The sequence below is a fragment of the Cynocephalus volans genome, chromosome 2 (assembly GCF_027409185.1).
Source record: "Cynocephalus volans isolate mCynVol1 chromosome 2, mCynVol1.pri, whole genome shotgun sequence".
NCBI classification, from domain to species: Eukaryota; Metazoa; Chordata; class Mammalia; order Dermoptera; family Cynocephalidae; genus Cynocephalus; species Cynocephalus volans.
This window is the reverse complement of record NC_084461.1, coordinates 164,323,129-164,336,364: the sequence shown is the minus strand read 5'-3', so window position 1 is coordinate 164,336,364 and position 13,236 is coordinate 164,323,129. Positions and strand designations below refer to the sequence as shown.

Genomic DNA, 13,236 nt, shown 5'->3' with positions numbered 1-13,236 from the left:
TCAATGTGAAAAGGTATATGTTTAAATTTCAGGTAGTTTACAAGTCAGTTTTGACTTTCATTTTCAACTTGCACAGATGCTCAAGTTCAGCCAGCATATTTTTTCCTAGGCAGGCACGCAACTCTGCACATATGTGCACCTCCCAGATCCCTAGGAATATGTCATAGATTTTCAAATTTCCCATCTTCATTAAATTCCAGGATCTTTGTTTTAAATTTCAGTCAGACTTTTCCTCACCTAAAATTACAGCCTTACAATAGTTAACAACACTAATAATTTCATCCAATTGTTATTGTTTTTAATAATACTCTGGGAATAGGGCTTCATCTGCAGAGTGGAAACTTACCAACCTACCCTCAGGAGGCATGCAGTGTTACTCCTGCAGCATATTATTCATTGATACAGTTACAAAAGACTTCCCAAACTCAGGGGAGGTAGATTCCACTTACTGATGGAACAGAGCATGTTTTGGGAAGAGCATGTGTGACAGGAAATGTTGTTGCCACTATTTTTGGAAAATCCAATGTGCTGTAAAACTCAATTAGCTGCTATCATTGTGGAGGATAACCTAAGCTTATTATCCATATGTCAGTCATGAGAATTCTAATTTCTTTTATGCTACTGGTTCAAGTTTTCTGGATTTTTACATATCACTTGTTTGTCATTCATCTACAAAAGATAGCTCCACTCAGTCCTATACAATTTATTCTGCTCTAGTGACTAATGTTCACATATGTGCTGGTGATCAATTTATTGCCTCTCAGTTCCAAGTTCACTCATTGCCTACTCTCTGAGAATGGATCTGAGCACTTGAAATGTTTTTCCTTTGCCATCTATTTTATATTAAATGTTGTTAGTAGAGGGTAGTGAAGAGGCATGGTAGAAAGAAAAAGGGTTGTCTGGGTTACAGTGTACTTGTTTGAGAGGACCCTGCAGTGTACAAGTTTTCTCCATCATTCTGCCTGTGCAGTACACACAGCTTCCACAGAGCCCAGCTCTTGCAACATGGCAACATCTTCAACTAGTGCCTGGAAATTGACTTAGGGCTATTGATCTGGCCAGTCCCTTTTTCTCCATACAATTTTCAAGGACCATCAGAGTCGTTTGCTTTTGTCTGGAAAGGCCAGTTGTATGAGGGTACTTCAAAAGTTTGTAGAAAAATAGAATTAAAAGGTAATACAAAACTTTCCATGAACTGTCTGAAGTATTCTCATGTACTTTCACAGTGTTGCTTCCAGATTATGTCAATTCACCTGTACTCTGCAGTAATACAGTCCACAGACATCTTGCTCATCTTGCTATTCCATAAAAAATTACACCGTTTGACAAACTGACTTTTTCTGATCAGAACTTTTGAATAGGAAGAAGCAATCATCTCAGATGCCTTAGTAAGACTCACACAAGATGCAGTGCTTACTAAGTATAAGACATGTAGTAAGACTAGAGGATGAAAGCAAACCCCACAGATACACAGGTGCTTACCACCTCAGTGAAGTTTCTGGAGGCTCAGTGGTCTTACGTATGTTAAGATATCCCCTAGAAAGTGAAGTCCCACACCACTTATCACAATAAAGAGCCATAATATTTAAAACATTTTTGGATGAGGAAGGCAATATATATCATAATTGAGGGTGCAAGACAAAAAAAATATTGGATGATTGAGAACACAGACGCTTTGGAAATAAGTGTTGGAGTCATTCCACCAGGTAAAGAACCCCAACTAGCTGAGAGTCTGCCTGTGGATGAAGGGAATATGAAACAGGTAGTGGACAGGGAAGCATAGATACTAAATAGGGAAACTGCCTTCTTGAACTGGCCAGACATCCGTGTTCTAGGGTGCCAGGGGAAGCTGTTAATGGGATGGAAGGTTTTAATTATAGCAAATAAAACAATGTTCACTTTGCATGTTCACTGTTTTCTTGTGATATATTATGTATTTATTAGTATATGCTAACCACTTTATTCTTTTCACTTCTTCCCTTTTGTTATAGTTTGCATATGGTTTGTCCCTGCCAAAACTCACGTTGAAATTTGATATTCAAAGTGGCAGTATTGGGAGAGGGGGTCCGGTGGGAGGTGTTTGGGTCATGAGAGCAGATCCTTCATGAATAGATTAATGTAATCTCAAGGGAATTAGTTCTCATTCTTGCAGGACTGGGTTAGTTACTGTGAGAATGGGTTGTTTCTTCTCATCTTTAGTCTCTACACGTACCTTCTTCCCCTTCCATTTTCTGCTTTGAGTTGAAGCAGCATGAGACCCTCACCAGATGGGCTGTTCCAGCTCAAAAATTTCAACATCCAGGAGGTAAAAGCATTAGCTGCTTGATTCTGGTGTTTGCTTCCCAGTGTTCTGTGGTATGCACAGTTTCTCCATAGTCAGTTGCTGCAGAGAATGCAGCTTCTCCAGTGCCAGCTCTTTCCCAGTCCTAGGCTTCTGCAGCACAGACAGCATGTTCAGTACCAGGCTCCTGCAGTGCACCCAGCCTCTCTAGTTTCTATCTTCTGCAGTACATGAAAGTTAGCAGCACCCAGTGGTTGATTTTCATAGTGAGTTGCTTCTGGTGAGACACCTCCACATGATCAGCTTTTCTTGATACCCTGGGTGGTAGATTTCTCACCATGCCCAGAAGGAAGATTCCCAAGTTGCACTAGTGTAGTACCACAGAAACTCTTCTGCCATCCAGTAAGCCACAGCTGTGCCCACTCTAACCAGGTCTTGATCTTAGTCATGGAGTTGGGGGTGGGTGGGTAAGTGAATGGTCTTTCTTAGATATTCCATCTCAGCCATGGGCATTAGCACTCTATATCTGACTAACCCCTCATTATTTCAACACCAATTATAGTTAGTAATTCTTTATAGGAGATTTTATCCCTTTAAATTACTGTATGGTTTCTCTCTTCCAGACTAATACATCATGCACTATTTGAAAGGCAGTGTAGTGTCATGATCAAGAGAAAGTTTATCTGGGTTTAAATCACAGCCTTATTACCTGTTAGCTATGTAGCCTTCAGCAAGTTTCTTAATCAGTATGTGTTTCAGTGTCCTTATCTGTACAATGATAATTATAGTATTAATTTCATAGGTTTTGTGACATTTGAATAAGTTATTGTAGGTAATTTTCTTAGAACATTACATGGCATGTAGTAATTACTTTGTAAGAAATAGGTATTATTGTTCTTGGGATATAGCAATTTTTGTGAGGCTTCTTGTGATCCCAGATGTTTAATCCCAGGTATTCCTTGTTTTCACATCTCTTGGTGGTAATTCTAGGATGTGGGGTCTGTGTTTCATTGATGTGAGACCCCCTAAGCTTCTCACTCTTCTCATCTTTGTCAGATAGGTGAAAGTTTCTTTTTCTTTGGTGGTACAGGAGTGGCCATTGTCACTATTCCTTCCAAAGAATTTTTTTCTAAATACTCAAATCACATTCCTTCTTTTATCTATTCTGTACTATGTTAAACTGTCCTACGTGCTTAGGCTTTGTAGAATAGAAGCCACAATGACATGCATGTTACTTTTAGCTTCTGCCCTATCACTTTAGACAATGATGTAAAGTTTTTCAAGTGCTTAAGTAAAAAGGTAGGGAAAAGGGAGAATATGAGTAAAAGAAGAAGAAAAATAGTAAACAGGTTAATGTCAAAATATGATATTATCAATCAATTATTGATTAATGGGTTAATAATTAGTGCTGGCCAGATAAAACAAAGTAATTTGAGAAGTAATTCTTGTGCAGAATAAAGAGGTGTAGTTCAAAACAGAACAAAAAAATTATGGAAGGATAAAAGAAAATCAAAATAAAACTTACTGTAACAACAGAATTGTGTATAAATTAATTACAGAACTTAGAAAAAAGGGGCATAATAACAATGTCAGGATAAAATTTACTGTGATGGCTTTCATATGCTTGTCCCAACCTCTTCTCTCCTAGAAGGTGCTTACCCCAAGGAATAAATAATACTCAGTGCAAAACTGTGTTAAAGGCTTAGAGCAGCACTGAGGAAACTTGGCATTTCAACAAGAGTAGAACTGTTGATATATGAGGGTTCTTTAAAAAGTTCATGAAAAATATTATTTAAAAAACTATGCATCAAAATATACTCATACGAACTTGTTATAACATGTCTGAACAGGATCTATGTTGAAGCACAAAGAAAGATGACATCAGTTTGAAAAGAGCACCTTGAATTCATATCAGAGCAATATGAATTCTGCTAAAATTGAGGCAAGAACAAACATCAAATTTATTTTGAAGCTTGGGTGGAAGAATGGTGAAGTCACTGATGCTTTACCAAGAAAAAAAAAAAAGGTGCTTTTTGTTTTTTTTTCAGATTTTGGCCCCTCTTCCCAGCATGGGGGCTGCCCCCAGCCCACTTTGGAAAATAGTGACACCTGAGGTACTGAACATTGGTAAAAAACTCTATGAAGGTAAAACAAAAGAAGTCTATGAATTGTTAGATAGTCCAGGAAAAGTCCTCCTACAGTCCAAGGACCAGATTATAGCAGGAAATGCATCTAGAAAGAATCACCTGGAAGGAAAAGCTGCAATCTCAAATAAAATTACCCGTTGTATTTTTCAGTTGTTACAGGAAACAGGTATCAAAACTGCTTTTACCAGAAAATGTGGGGAGACAGCTTTCATTGCACCCCTGTGTGAAATGATTCCAATTGAATGGGTTTGCAGAAGAATAGCAACTGGTTCTTTTCTCAAAAGAAATCCTGGCATCGAGGAAGGATATAAGTTTTACCCCACCTAAAGCGGAGATGTTTTTCAAGGATGATGCCAATAATGATCCACAGTGGTCTGACGAGCAGCTAATTGCTGCAGAATTTTGCTTTGCTGGGCTTGTTATAGGCCAGATTGAAGTGGATATCATGAGTCATGCTACACAGGCTATTTTTGAAATACTGGAGAAATCCTGGTTGCCCTGGAACTGTACACTGGTAGAAATGAAGGTTGAATTTGGTGTTCATGTAACCACCAAAGAAATTGTCCTTGCTGATGTGATTGACAATGATTCCTGGAGAATCTGGCCATCAGATCAAAGCCAGCAGAAAGACAGTCTTATTGTGACCTCAAAGAAGTAGCTCCTGAAGGGATCCAGATGGTAAAGAAAAACTTTGGGTTTCAGAGAGAGTAGAGCTGCTTCTGAAATCAGAAAGTTAGTGCAGGGTTGTACTACTGATGGGATCAACTTCTGATCTTGGTCACTGTGAAAAATTCAAGGAGGCCTGTGGAAATTTTGGCATTCCATGTGAACTTCAAGTAATATCTGCCCATAAAGGACAATATGAAACTTTGAGGATTAAAGCTGAATATGAAGGGGATGGCATTCCTACTGTATTTGTGGCAGTGGCAGGCAGAAGCAATGGCTTGGGACCAGTGATGTCAGGTAACACTACATAACCAGTTATCAACTGTCCTTCCCTCACAGCAGACCAGGGAGCTCAGGATGTGTGGTCTTCTCTTCGACTACCCAGTGGTCTTGGCTGTTTGACCATACTTTCTCCAGAAGGATCAGCTCAGTTTGCTGCTCAGATATTTGGATTAAACAACCATTTGGTATGGGCCAGACTGAGAGCAAGCATATTGAACACATGGATTTCCTTGAAGCAGGCTGACAAGAAAATCGGAGAATGTAATTCATAAAAAGGAAAATTCTTGCATTTTTTAGGAGGAAAATTTCTAGTTTAGCTGCAAAAAAATCAAGATGAAAGTTGATTTTAAATCAGAGAAAATAAATAAAATTAGTAAATTAAAAAAAAATGGGAATAATGCCCCAAATAAATCAGCAGTTTACAAATGGATAACTCATTTTAAGAAGAGATGAAGGAAAAATAGAGGAGGGATGAGACAATGTTGAAATGAAGCCCACAGCAGCAGACCATCCACATCAATTTGTGAGGAAAAATTTAATTTTTTGTGTGTCCTAATTGAAGAGGACCAATGATTAACATCAGAAACAACAGCCAACAAAACAGACATCTCAACTGGTTCAGCTTATACAATTCTGACTGGAAAATTACAATTGAGCACACTTTCTGCTCAATGGGATCCCAAACTGTTGTGTCCAATCAGCTCAGACAAGAGCAGAGCTTTCAGTGGAAATTTTAAACAAGAGGGATCAAGATTCTGAAGCATTTTTTGAAGAATTGTAACAGTAGATGAAACACAGCTTTACCAGTACCATCCTGAAGACAAAGTACAATCAAACCCATGGCTACCAAGAGGTGGCAGTGGTCCAGTCAAAGCAAAAGTGGACCAGTCAAGACCAAAGGTCACGGCAACAGTTTTTGGGGGTGCTCAAGGCATTTTGCTTGTTGACTTTCTGGAGGGCCAAAGATTAACATCTACTTATTATGAAAGTGTTTTGAGAAAGTCAGCCAAAGATTTAGCAGAAAAACACCCAGGAAAGCTTCACCAGAGAGTCCTTCTCTACCATGACAATGCTCCTGCTCATTCCTCTCATCAAACAAGGGCAGTTTTTTGAGAGTTTCAACGAGACATCATTAGGTGTCCACCTTACAGTCCTGATTTGGCTCCTTTAGTTTCCTGATCTTAAAAAATCTTTAAAGGGCACTCATTTCTCTTCAGTTAATAATGTAAAAAGGACTGCATTGTCATGGTTAAGTTCCCAGGACCCTCAGTTCTTTAGGGATGGACTAAATGCCTGGTATCATCATCACTCACAAAAGTGTCTTGAACTTGATAGGGATTATGTTGAAAAATAAAATTTATGTATTTTCTTTTTATCCTTTAATTCCATTTCCCACAAACTTTTTGAAGTCCCCTATATATAAGTCAATATGAGATTTTTTTTTTTTTTCCCTTTTTCATGACTGGCACTTAGCCAGTGAGTGCACCGGCCATTCCTATATAGGATCCGAATCCGCGGTGGGATCATCGCCGTGCTCCCAGTGCCGCACTCTCCCGAGTGCGCCGTGGGCTCGGCCCCAATATGAGATTTTGAATCCAATGTTTTGAACTCTGATGTTTTGAGTAGCCTATATGGCACAATTTTTTTTTTTTTTTTGGACAAATCAGCTACAGGGAGAATAAAATCTAGTTAACACACCTTTAATATCTGTATTCTATACTTTTTCAGTGACCACACAGAGGCCTTCATAACTTTATACTCAAAAGAAAACTTTCAATGAGAGCCTCTTTACACGAAGCAACTAAAATTGTATCTAAATTGAACAAAACGGCAATATGTGGGAAAACACTCAGTGGCTGTGATAGGCAGAATAATGCCCCCTCCCCTATCCACCAAAGCTGCCCATGTTTTAATCCTTGGAATTTGTGTCACTTTTTACGGCAAAGGGGGACTGAGGTTGCAGATGGAATTAGGCTTCTAATCAGCTGACCTTAAAATAGGGAGATTATTTTGGATTATCCAGGTAAGTCCAATGTAATCACAAGAGTCCTAAAAATGAGAGAGAGAGGCAGAAGATGAGTTCAGAGTGATGGGATGTGAGAAGGACTCAACCCACCATCACTGGCTTTAAGGATGGAATGAGGGAACCATGCTGCACAAGTACAACCCACCATTGCTGGAATCTAGAGCCTCCAGAAGGGAGCGTAGCCTTGGCCCATTGAGATCCATTTCATTCTTACCTACAAATCTGACAAGATAATAAGTCTGTGTTACTTTAAGTCACTAAGTTTGCGGTACTTTTTTACAGCAGCCATAGGAAACTAATGCAGTGTTTCAAAAGATGGAAGGAAATGCTGAATGATCATGCCAGTGAAAGATGAGAACTAGAGAAATCTCATGGATCTCAGCCAGGAACACATGGACAGGCCCAGAGCACCATCTTTGAAAAGGGTGCAAAAGAAATTGCCTTTTGTTTGGTTGTTACTCTATTCATGATTCAGATTTCTGGTGACCTCTGGTAGATGTGGGGAAATATGATCATGCAGGTTTCCTGTGTGCCACCCCTTTTTCAAGGAGGGAGACCCCACAAAGCTGCATGGAATGAAATAATGCATTTTTCCAGTGGGAGGTGGAGTAGGATCTCCAAGTGCAGGATGAAGGGTTGCAGTGCCACAAACACAAGAGGTATGACAGAAGTTTCACCAACTCGCTCAGGTCATCTCAACCAGGAGCTCATCCAGATTAGACAGAAGGATGGAATGAATGTACTGAGAACCAAACAGTAATCAAGTGGAAATATAAGGGCATGAATTTTTAAAATAGGTTTTGTGTTTGCTAGTTTTGTTTACTATTTATTGAGGACTTAATAAGAATCCCTGTGAAAAAGAGAGAGAAAGAGAGGGAAGAGAGAGACAGATAGAGAGGATACAAAACATCCAGACAAAAGGCGTTGGTCCTTCAGTCCTGGGGCGTAGTGCTCTCGATTCTTGGTTGATTCCCCAGGGGCAGGCAGCACGGGCGCTTATCTAAACATCTTCCCACGTGGATTTCTGTTTCGATGCAAAAATCCCGGCAGGAGCCATTCGGACGTTCACAGAGCTCTCTGAACATGCCTCTGCCTGCAGACAGAGAGAGTTGCTGTAACCATTGATTATTGCCCCCCGAATTTTTACTGGGTTACATGGGGTTGGGACGCAGGGTCTGAAAACAATCTTGTGGTGGTTGTTTTTATTTGATTTCTTAAACCAACACTTAAAAATCTGGTGTCACAAATATTTGGGACTTCTAGTGTTCTTGAAAAATCTGGCACTACTGGGTACACCTAAATAACAAAAGGCTGGAGCTGAGCAGTCTTCTCTTCTCTGGAATTTCTAGGGCATGCACAGTCCACGTACTCTCCTTTTTACTCCTTATTATCTCCTCACAGAGAACAGTTTTGTTTAATATATCTTGTGCTGCTGATTTTCCTAGAGCAGAAGAAAGGTTTTACAGAAATCTCTCTCCCTCTCTCTCTCTACACACACATACACATGCACGTACACACAGCACACATACGCACACACACACACATATATTATCTATAACATATTATAACACATATGTCTTTCAAAAGTGGAACTGAAATATAGATCTAAGCAATGTACTTCAAGAAAATGGTTAGAGAGGCTGTCTTTCTGGGGAAGGGAGCTGTTTCTACGTATCTAATATGCAGAAGTGTCTGTGTAGGTATTTGTCACCTCCCACTGTTTCCTTCACCCACCTCTTATCTCTCTGGCTGGCGGTGGTCTTTGAGGTTGTGATTCTACTCTAGAAATCATTGCGTACATCAAGGGAGAAACATTCCAGTTCTTCTTTTTTTACTCTTTTCCAAATTAATTTATTAAAACGGTGTTCCAAACAACTACACAAGAATAAGCAAGTTGTTAGGCTAGGTTCACAGCCACCTCTTCAGCGTTAGGACTTAGGAGTTTTCAAATGAGTGAGATACGTTGATCTTGTGGCAAAGACCATGAAAAGGAGGTCACATCTTTTGTAGATCCACAGGAATCATAACTCATTGGATAGTATTTTATTTATGCCCAAGGATATTCCTGTTCTGTGGTTGGGCCACACACTCTGAGGTGCTCAGTTTCAAAAGTGGTTTATTCTGAGCAGTCTCTGTATGTAACAATGGCACCTTTCCCATGATGACTTCTTAAGCTTTTCACTGACAGTGAGAGAGGTATCAAAACCAGCACTTCTAGTCTTTTCTATTCTGGAACACAAAGGCTAATTCTTAAATAGCTTCAAATCAGAACAGGGCACTTATTATACATTCAATAAATGCCTACTGAATTGAATTGAATTAAATCAAACTAAGATCTAAATGCATTAAATTGTATTTAACTCTTCATTGTTCACAAAGCAATTAGTTAATGGATGTGAAGACAAATATGCAATATCTCATGCCTACTTAAAATGTGAATTAGAAAATAATTTTAAGGATATATTTTTTCTAAAAAATCAATGATTATTTTGAGCATTAGGTAGAAACCAACTGAAATCTGAGTTTTTTGATCCCTGGGCTTTACATCTCTTCCTTTTATCTGTAACTAGTCACCTGTTATATGCATAGGCTCCAATGGGCTAAAATTGGCCCGCAGCTAGAAGGGTTATCTGAGATTAGTGTATTATACACATGTAAAAAGTCACTCTTAAGCCTCCCTCTGCTGTGGTACTTGCATTCTGCTGTGGTGGTTGCTTTGCCATCTGACCTCTGAACACCATAGATTATCTTGTCTAATCTCTTATCTTACAGATGAGGAAATGAGATGCAGGAAAAGAAGCAACTTGCCCCAGAACACCTGGTGATCTAGTGAGGGAGGTGACAGGGATAGAGCTGAAGCTGTGTGTCCTGAGCCCTCTTCTATTTCCTGTCTTGTTCCCTTGCTGTGTCCTTCTCTTCTCCTCCCAGCCTTCTGGAAACTGAAGTCCTGCTGCAAACGTCCACCTGAGGACGGCCAGCGAGGACCCCGCTTCCGGCAGATTGCTATGCTCAGTGGTGCCCACATCGGCTTCTCTGGCCTCACCACGCTCCCTTCTGGCTGTGAGCAATGCTTTAGTTTCTATGCTCTGTCACGTAGCTTTCCTTTGTCCTGATTGGGTGACAGTAAAAACAACAAAAAGAATTAGGTGTCCTAAATTTGGAAGTTATAAAGCTTGATTCGAAGCATTTATGTTCTGGGGATGTGGATGCCAGACATTATTTTAAAATATTTTTAATTGATATTTCCATCAAACTCATATGTGTTAGCAAGGGTGACTGATCAATACGTACTAATCACGTGGGTCTTTAGTAATGCCATAAAAACAATTTATCTTTTAAGTTGAAGTCACTACTTCTGTGTGGTCCTGAGTTAATATAACTGGATATGATTAACCAGTCTTTGGAGAGTTATACAAAAAAAGCAGCAAACAGAGCCAGGTGTGAAGACATAGCCTTGACCCTGACATCTAGTTCCCTCATTCACCTGGGGGGAGTCACTGCACTTTTCAGGGCCTTAATTTTTTCTTCTATAAAATAAGAAAAATGAACTAAATCATCTTTAAGACCCTCTCAATCTTGTCACTCAAAGATTTTATAGTATCTGCAGCTATCACAGCTTCTCTGAAAATTGTAACAAGGCTAACAATTATTTTGTTTTGTGAAAAGTACTTTTACACTTGTTTAAAAAGTTCTTATTCTTTCCTTCAAAAAAGAGAAAGCATTTTCAAGTTCATTCATAGTGTTGTGAGTCTCTTACACCTTAACTCATATGTGTGTGACGAATGTAGTAGCTGAACCCCAGCCCTGGGTTATAGTCCAGACCAGCTTGTCATTCATTCCAAAACCCACGTGGGGTGCGGGACAGCAAAATACTTTACACACATATAAGCACACACACACACTATTACCAAAGGAAAGGTGCGGATGCAAACCTTGTGCAGACAGCTCAAACACTCTTAGTGTTAAACCTATCCCATGATTTCCCTTCTAATGCCTGCTCTACAATCAGATCCCTTGAGGCTTTGTGCCTTTGGGCGTCCAACCCTTGTGTTACTTTGGCTTCTTTCTTTTGGTCATGTATTATTTCTCTCACTAATGAAACCTCTTTTGCATCCTGTTCCAATGCTCTATTTTAGGGGCTTGCTGACTTTTCTCTGGACTGACCTATGACTTCTTCGGAGTCAGGAGCCATCACATCTTTGTGTGTGTGTGTGCCTGGTTCCTAGCAGTGGCCCACATATGGAAGATGCTTAACAGATATCTGATAAACTGAATTGTTTTTTTTTTCCCCGTTTCTCTCCCCCACTTCACTCTCCTTTTCATGTCTTCCAGATTAGCCTTCCTGAAGCAAAATTGGAATTTCCTCCCAAGCTGCCCCTTACCCTCCACATCTGAAGAACTGTCTATGCGTTAACAGTAAGCAGTCCTTCAAAATGCAGATTTTGACAGGAGACTCTGGATTCACCAAGAATAGGCATGCCTCCCATTATATTTTGTTGTTAATTTTGGGAAATGTCTTTTTGCAAACAACATAAAGCATGGCAATTGACAGCTTTCGATTAAGGAAATCGAATAAAAGGACTGACCCCATTCTTACATGTCTATGACCACTTCCCTACTCATTCCAAACCTTCAAGATCCTGAATTCTCAGGAAAAGGTAAAAAGATCTTCCACCTGATGTGAGGCAATGAGCTGCTTATTCTTCTCTGGATCCACATATTTAGGAGTTCTGTGAAGTTTCCTATTTATTTTGGACTTCTGGTCACTTCCCTGGGTAAAAGCGAGGAGGCCTGTGCACTCTATTCCAGAGCATGTCTGTGCAGGATGTCATATTCATGTATGTAAGCTGGATGCAAGAGGAGGCCCTCCACTGCAGGTCACCTCTGGTCCCTGGGTTCAAGTTCTATTTTAGAAGACTAGACATTGAAAAGAAGGACGGAAAGCCAGGGGTTAGGATGGAGCCTGAGGGACAGCATGCAGCTCAAGGGACCAACAGCCCTGAAGGGCAATGCGTGGAGATTTCTCAGACAGTCTCCTTCTCTTAAGGAGACTCCCCCACCCATCCTTCTGCGTAGGCCAACTATGGCTGTGGCATAGCTCTTATGCCTGTGTCCTAGGATAATTGACTTTTGCTGAAAGAAAGTAGAGGACTTTTGGAGACCAAGATTTCGTAGAATAATGCCTAATTTCTTGTTTTCCAGATCCAGAAACTCCTAGTCAACTTGCCTAATTAAATTCACATTTAGCAATGGGATTAAGAGGGTATCAAGCATTTCAAACACTCTTGACTTCATTTCATCTAACTGACATTTGTTATGGAGAAGGAGTCAGGTGCCTGCAGACCTCTCAGCCAGAGTCTTTCAGATTTCCTATAAGACCCCATTTTTGGGTCATAGGCGTGGTGATTTTGCTTTGAGTGTTAGATCCCCATAAGGTCTCAGGCACTCTACTCTGACCAAGACATCTGTAAAGTTTATTTTATTACCTGGTAGAACTTGGCTCATAAAGAAGAAAATGGTAAAGAGGGCGACAGCATTTCTCACAGCTGAAGAAGGAAGAAAGCTTGGCTTCATTTCCAGGAGGCAGAGAAAGCTTCCGTCTGTGGCTCTCAGTGGAATGTCTCTGTCTGGACAATGTGTGCCCTTCTGTACCTCATTAGATATATGCGTGGACAGAGGTGCTTAAGGTATGCAGAACAAACTTCAGCGGAACACTGAGAGTCTTTGTTCTGTTGGACACTCAGTTCACTGAAAGAATGTGGGTGCATGGTTTTGACCAGAAAACCTTGTTGAATAGGAACACAAGCTACGAACACTTTGGCACCAGATTAAGT

The 13,236-nt window shown here is 40.1% G+C and overlaps 1 pseudogene; it reads left to right on the top strand.

Annotated features, from left to right (window-relative positions):
* The first annotated feature begins 4,350 nt into the window (after nucleotides 1-4,350).
* Nucleotides 4,351-5,648, top strand: LOC134370674 (bifunctional phosphoribosylaminoimidazole carboxylase/phosphoribosylaminoimidazole succinocarboxamide synthetase-like; annotated as a pseudogene).
* The last annotated feature ends 7,588 nt before the right edge of the window (nucleotides 5,649-13,236 follow it).